Here is a 7802-nt window from a genome sequence, read left to right as displayed (position 1 = left end):
AGGGTATTTCATTTAGAAAAACACAACTTTGATACTTTTAGGGCTTTTGGGACACTCTGTACATTACAAAAATATTTTTAAAATGTGCACCCGATGGGCGTCTATCGATTCATCAAATAATACTTTGCAAAAAACAAACGGGCTAACCGCAAACGTCCGTGCCGTATAGCGTGAATAACCCTGTAGATTATTTACTGAGAAACACTTATCAAACACACAATGACATTGCGCGAAGGAATTCTATCATTCACCACGCCCAGAACCAGTACTCATCCATTATGAAAATTTGTTATTCTATTGTGTTACTTTTAAAACGAGATTTGATGAAAAACTGAGTCATTCTTTTACGATTCAAATTTGAAAAGCAGTAAATGTAATGCTACCATATCTGGTTGTTAAAATAAGCGTCAAGGATGGCAAAATAATTAAAATCGTGCATGATATTTACCGAATACACATTGCCTGATCGGTTCACTTGCTGAGATGAGAGCCAATTTTATGTTACGGTGTTTTATGTGGAGGCTTTTGATGTATTTTATTTTCACTTTCGGTTATTCTTTGCGAAAGATTTTAAAAAATTTCACAAAAAAATAATTTGGTTCGTGCAAATCACAAATGGGTTATAAAATATTAAGACACGTGAGAAAAATTGGTGAGGAATTACAGTTAATATACACAGAGTATTAAAAACAGTTTATTGAAAACGTTATGAGTCAATGTAAAATTAGTGCCTATGTTTAAACTAGCAGAACATTTGAGTGTTTCTCCTAAACACGCGCGATTTAACATGTAAATAAGCAGCAAGCTAGAATACTTCTTCAGATACACTTGCTTCATCTAAATATTGCATTTGCAATTGGAAAAACCGTCCAAAATAATATATGAATGACTTGAATATAGTCATTCGAAACTAAGTTACTAACAACAATCTGTTCCTAAACATAAGTGTAGGTGATCTTTTTATGACTCATGATTATTTAAAACTAATTTTGCTTATAAGAAAAAAAATTGCCCTCATGTTAGCATAATTTTGAATGCAATCATCGAACCAATTGTTTAAATCGACTAAAGTGCCGGGGCCAACAGCAGGTAAAGCACAGTTCAGAAATCCGTGGGATGCTGAGCACGTAAATAGTGCATTAATAAAGATAACTCAATTAAGATGAGTCTCCTACCTTCCATTAGAAAGCAATGATATCGCCTACTGATTTCTTGGAAACTCGCTTTGAATAATAAGGATGAGGACACAATAATTAACCTGACATGACTAGCTAGGTCTTCTTGTTACATTAAGGCGATCCGACAAACCTACGCATTATAATTTTTGTTCGGAAATTAAACCGATTTTATTAACGTGTTAGTATTATTCTTCATGTTCTGGCTCAAGGTCTTCAAATCATGATATGAAGAAAATCGGGCAATCACACAATTGATCGATCGAATTCACTGTCTATTTGATTTCATAGTTGCCGAAATGAGGGATGCTTTATAATGACGACTTACTGCAAGCTCTTGCAATTTTTAGGTTGAGGAAATGCAATTGCACCTGTTTCTTTTATGGAAAGTGAACCAACGAAACGATTTCGTATTAATGTTTTTAATTTTGATAGCAAACAATTTTCATGCACGACTTTCGCAGGTTGATCACAAAAGACCTTTAATGTTCTTTGCGATGCATTTTTATAATAAATAAATAATAAAGATTTTTTTAGCGTAGAAAATTTCAAATAAAGATTTTTTTTGCAGCTTAAGCGAACCAATAATTTCTTTTGGAGTTTGGAGAAAAAATCCTGTAGAAAGCTGCAAATTTTTCCTAACGTCAAAAAATATTGGTCCGCTTAAGCCGCGAAAAATTATCCCATTATTTGAATTACGAATTGTTAATTAAAATTGTTGGGATAGTTTCCGTTCACAAACTGCTTTAACATTCATGTTCCTTCTAAGATCAACTCAAATTAATAGTACAGTAGCTCCAGCGATTACGCTTCTCGATTCTTGTAATATTTGAAAATTTCGTCACACGGCTGCAAGTTGTCAATAAAAAGTACAAAAAAGCACAAATCAGTTCCTTAAAATCTGGCAGAAAAACCGCAAACATTCGTTTGCCGTATTTGTAACCAGAAGCCACTTCAGTCCAAAACCGGCCTTTTATAAAAACGAATGAAAGAAGAAATCGAATTTTATAACATCTCAAGATAATGAAACGAGACTTTGACGAAACAATTGCAGATATCAACGATTGACATTTTCTTAACTAAAGGTGTGATTTCTGAAGTAACACTGGGTATACAAATGGTTCTTAAGAGAAAGGAAAATATGTTTTATGGCTAGAAATTCACAAAATCCAACCGTTCCAATCCACGGGGTGTTTAAATTTAAACACTTTTTAGTTTTTTACCTACTCCTGCGCAGATTCAGATATTTAGTTTTAACTAGGACTATAAGTATGTCTGTCACAAAAGACGATTTTCAAGTAATGAAAAGAAAATTATAAAATATTTTAATAATTTTATAATTGTAAAAATGTGGCACATAAATATCAGGATAATTTTGAATTGTTGGTGCATCGAAAATCAAATTACGATTTTAATAATTGAAGAAACCCCCGCAGAAAATAACGATCGAATGCCCAAAATAACCAAGTCTTACTGGGTGTTCTAGAATTCCTGCACCAGTCCAAACTGTGTATGAATACTTGGACTTCAAACCTACTAGACTATTAAAACGAATCCAAGCTCACGTGCCCATTCATTTAAATTTGTATTGTTACATATGGATGACGATCGGATGCATTATGCATGGATGTGTGTATTCAAAATTTAAATTGAATTAGAGAGAAGATAGATGTGACATGCTCTTAACTGAAATTAGGTGGTAGCTCCCGCCTATATTCTAATTTAATTTTCATTTGTGTCAGCCTGCTTGAAAGATGTTGAGCAATCACATTGCATTCTCCGCTTGATAAGTACTTTGGCCAAGGCATTAACTAAGATCCGTACATGGTTATGAATTGAACTTTGGCCACCTCGTTTTTGCATCTAATTTGAAATTTAGAGAAAAATGTTAAATACAAAAGTTGTAGATACTAACGTCTAATTTATTTGATCATAATACCTATTGATACAGGGTGTCTCAAATTCAAGTGGCAGACCAAACTTACCTTTTGTTAACGGAATGCCGTACTTTTTATTGCATATTCAAACTATACGCATAATTTTAGGCATATTGAATAAATGTTATATATTGATTTTCAAGTGTTTTTGAGTTAATTACCAATATTGATTGAACTTTGGCCACCCCGTTTTTGCAGCTCGTTTGCAATTTAAAGCAAAATATTATATACAAAAGTTGTAGATATTGACATCTAGTTTATTTTAAGATAATAATAATTGCTACAACGTGTCTCAAATTTAAGTGCCTGACCAAACTTAAATTTTTATAAATGGAATGCCCGAATATTTAAATGGTTACTAAATCAAAAACAGTTGAAGGTCGATATTGAAAATTTATATCCAAGAGAACTGAAATTTTGCGTATAGTTCGAATATGAAATAAAAAGTGCTGGATTCCATTTAAAAAAATGTAAGTTTGTACCGCCACTTGAGTTTGACACACCCTGTATCAATTAGTATTATCTTACAATAAACTAGACGTTAATATCTAAAACTTTTGTATTTATTATTTTTCTCTAAATTTCAAATTAGATGTTAAAGCGAGCTGGCCAAAATTCAATTAATATTGGTTACTCAAAAACAATATAAAATCATTAGAGAATATTTATATCAAATAGGCCTAAAATTGTGCGAATAGTTCGAATATGCAATAAAAAGTACGGCATTCCATTTAAAAAAAGGTGAGTTTTGTCTACCACTTGAATTTGAGACACCCTGTATCAATTGGTATTATCTTAAAATAAACTAGATGTTAGTATCTACAACTTTTGTATTTAACATTTTTCCCTAAATTTCAAATTAGATGCAAAAACGGGGTGGCCAAAGTTCAATCAATAACCCTGTACATACTTATTTTCCTTAGTAAAACATGTACATATATGATTAATTTCATAAAATGTAAGCAAACTTAGAAAATAAAGCAGTGAAAATTGAATGATGGATGAACCTGCAAAGTTTCTTATTTGTGTACGTTTTTTCTTTTGAATCAGAAAAATGCCGATTTGTTTAATATTTGTAACAATATTTTGTCGAGAATGTAGGAATTTTCCATATACAAAATTGAATTAAATGGATGAAGATTTAGAAACACAAAGCTATGGGGACCAATTTGTAATATTAATAGATCCCAAATTAAATCAGTTTGCCTTATCTTAAAATCAATTTTTTTATCCAGAACCAGGAACCAGAGACCAAACAAAAAAATGTTAAAGACCTGTTTTACAATAGTTTTAAGCTAAGCCATTTTGTAAGTTTACAAAATCCACTGGCGTCTCGTTTTGTCTTTCAAATCCCAAGACATAATCCAAAATTAATGGATATAATCAGTGTCGTTAAGCACTAGATTGTTATCCATTAATTAAAGGACTACATACGCTCTCGTGATGAAGAAACGATTCTAAGAAGTGTTTTTTGAGTAGCCTAATCATTAACGATGCTATACCGAAATAGAGATAAGATCAGATATTAGTAATTGTAATGTAATGTTCCCACATAAGCATTCTTTCAGAAACAATGGTACATAATTTATTCTGCTACAATTATTGATTTATGCATTCCAAGCTTAACAAATTTCAAGACTGTTCTTGCATTTGGACGTCTGTAGGTGGACCTAGCGTGTCATCTATAGATGGAAACTTTTGAGTTTGACTTTAACTAAAAATATGGTCAGTCCACATTTTTTATAAAATGTATGTTATCTGAGTGTGGCTAAAACTTCTCCAAATTAAATACAGAAAATAAATCGAGAATTTGGCCATAGTGTTGTTTTAAATGAAGTTTGGTTAAAGTAAACAGTTCAATAAGGAGGAGAGCAGTTTGTGTTGCATCCGGTTATGTATACAGAGTGTCCCGAAATTGTTGGTCAAGAATGATAGGGCAACAGAAGACCTGAAAATAAGGCCAAGGTGGTGGTCAGGGTGGTCCTCAACTAATGTCCAAAAAATCACTCTCATTTTATTTAGGCAAAAATATTGCATTTTAAGTAAATTTGTCTTATCCGAAAGTTAATAGATTCCGAGATACAGTGTCCAATGGGTAAATAAAAATTTCGTTTTTTCTGAATAGATTTTTAACCAGTTTTACTAGTACCACAAAAATTTGTGTTTGGGGGTTTTTTAGATCGCCAAATCCAAATTTCCTATTGATTGGCTTGTAGTTTCTAGAGGGCGCCAGCTGCAATAGCCTGGAGCCATGTAAAACATCAGAACTTTTTTGAGTTTTAATATATCGCTTTTTTATTGGCAATATCTGGTTCTACAATATTTCCGAAATTAAAAATGTGTACTTGATTCAAGTCGATATATTTCACATTGAAAGATCTAGTCATTTTTTGAACTAGCTCAAATTAGATCCCTAATATTGTCGTAAATTGACTTATAAAGGGTGTCTCAACAAGAGCGCCGGATTTAATATTAAAAAAAAATACATATTTTTTTAGAACTAAAAATGTATATTTCAATGTTAAGAGGAATAACTGCAATTAAACATGAAATGCGACATCCGGCAAATGATCACCACGAAACCTCTGGCACACGGTAATTCTTTTCATAAAATTCTGGATCACGTTTTCGCATAACTGTGGCCCAATTTAAGCAATAATGCATCGTATCTCTTCTTTAACTTGTCTGTGGCTTGTTCACATACACCTTTTACTTCACGTAACCCCAAAGAAAGAAGTCTATTGGCGTTAAATCGCAGGATCTTGGTGGCTAATTTACATCGCCCAACGGAAAAGTGATTGTTTCGCGAGCTGTGTGGAAAAGCATATTCTACACATCAATATGATCGAACTGGGGTCGCAAAAACTCGGTTAGCATATTGCTAATCACCATTAACATTTAGTGCATTTCCGTTGCTTTGTTTGTTTTTACAATAATTAAAGGTTGTTCGTTCGAATACTGCTCCATAACTTTGAATCGCAAGGGCTGTACATCACAGGTGTCCAAAAATTATGGTCAAACCAGTCACACAAAAAAAATGGCGGCAAATTCAAATCCGGCGCTCTTGATGAGACACCCTTTATTACCTAAAGTGCCTAAATTAATACTGTCTAATGTTTGTTAAGTTTTGGTTAATAGAAAATTTGCGTAAAAAAATTCTTTTATTTAGACATATTTGAGACAGATTTCCAAAAAATCACTATATGTTTCAATGTGAAATATCTCGAAAATGGTGAGAGATATCAAATTCGAACAAGTACACATGTTATGTTTAAAAAATATCGCAAAATGTGATTTTAGCAACCGTATGACGTAACCGTAAAAAAGCGATATATTAAAACTCAAAAAAGTTCTGATGTGTTAAATGGCTCCAGACTATTGCAGCTAGCGCCCTCTAGAAGCTACAAGCCAACCAATAGGGAATTTGGATTTGCCGATCTAAAAAACCCTTAAACACAAATTTTTGTGATTCTATTTTGGACATTAGTTGAAGACCACCCTGTATATAAAAAAAAAATTTGATCTGGCTTCCTTATGGAATTACGGGTCTTCGAAGTGACAAATGAAATTTATTCTTAATTATTACACGGTTTACTAGCTGTTCGTTAAAATTTTGTAGCAAAAGTAGCTCATAGATACTCGTCCTCTTGAATGGGAAATTTACCCGAAATCTTGTTATTGTACAGGTACGAACAAAATTAACTTTACTTAAGAGCTGTATGATGTATTAAAAATAATAATCACTGCGAATGAAGGATCAGTTTTCGACTCGCATAACTTCACATTTAATATTTTTATTCTTCAAGATGTAAATTTATTAATTAAAAAGAGTATCTAATTCAAAGTTTTTTGTTTTGTTGAAGTGGAGATTTTTAAACAGTTTAGTTAAAAAATAATAAAAGTTGTAGTTCAGTTTATATTTTAACAAGTCTCAATTATTTGTAAAACGCGAAAAAAGGGTGTCATGCTTCTTATTAACGGAAAAACTTTGATTGCTATTTACTTAACTTCACTAACCATTTCTTGGCTGGAAAAAAGCAAGTCCTACTTTTTTGCGTATCGTTGCAACGTCTTAATGGCGCACTAGTGACTTAACTAAACTACATTCTACCTCGCACAAGAAATTATCCCTTGAAATGTTTCGCCTTTTATTTCAAGCACCCTGTATACCAAAAGAAGCTAGTGTTATAAGAGACTAAATCATTATTTATTGCGCAACCAATCATAATGTCCTCTTAGTTCGCACTCGGTACCGGTATTCGGAAAACGTGTATTCCTTTGTTCCTTTCAAGAGTTGCATTTTAAAGAAATTTTCCCCCAATAAATACGCAAAAACGTGGAAATATACGTAGTACACATATTTTACAATAATTTAAATTGACCATAGGTCGTGTTCTTTGATCTGTGTCTACGCTCGAAAGCGCGGAAATATTACTTTAATCTTTTAAACTGTAATTGGTTAAATGGCGATAACTTACCGGTTTCTACTGCAAATAGGGTTCACCTTAAAGAAGTATAATCTGCTAAACACGCCCATTCTGCTTTTCAATAAACTTCCACCGTGGATGCTAAGAATAGTTGTCAAAATAATAATAATAATTAGAGGGCGGAAAATATGCAAAGTGCATATCTATGCATTTTTTGCATATTTTATCCAATTTCATGAAAAATTGCATATATCTAAAAAATC

This window comes from Dendroctonus ponderosae, unplaced genomic scaffold (genome assembly GCF_020466585.1).
Source record: "Dendroctonus ponderosae isolate FM_Combo_2020 unplaced genomic scaffold, Dpon_F_20191213v2 Dpon_F_20191213_2, whole genome shotgun sequence".
NCBI lineage: Eukaryota > Metazoa > Arthropoda > Insecta > Coleoptera > Curculionidae > Dendroctonus > Dendroctonus ponderosae.
The sequence above is the reverse complement of the archived record's forward strand: the minus strand, read 5'-3'. Positions refer to the sequence as shown.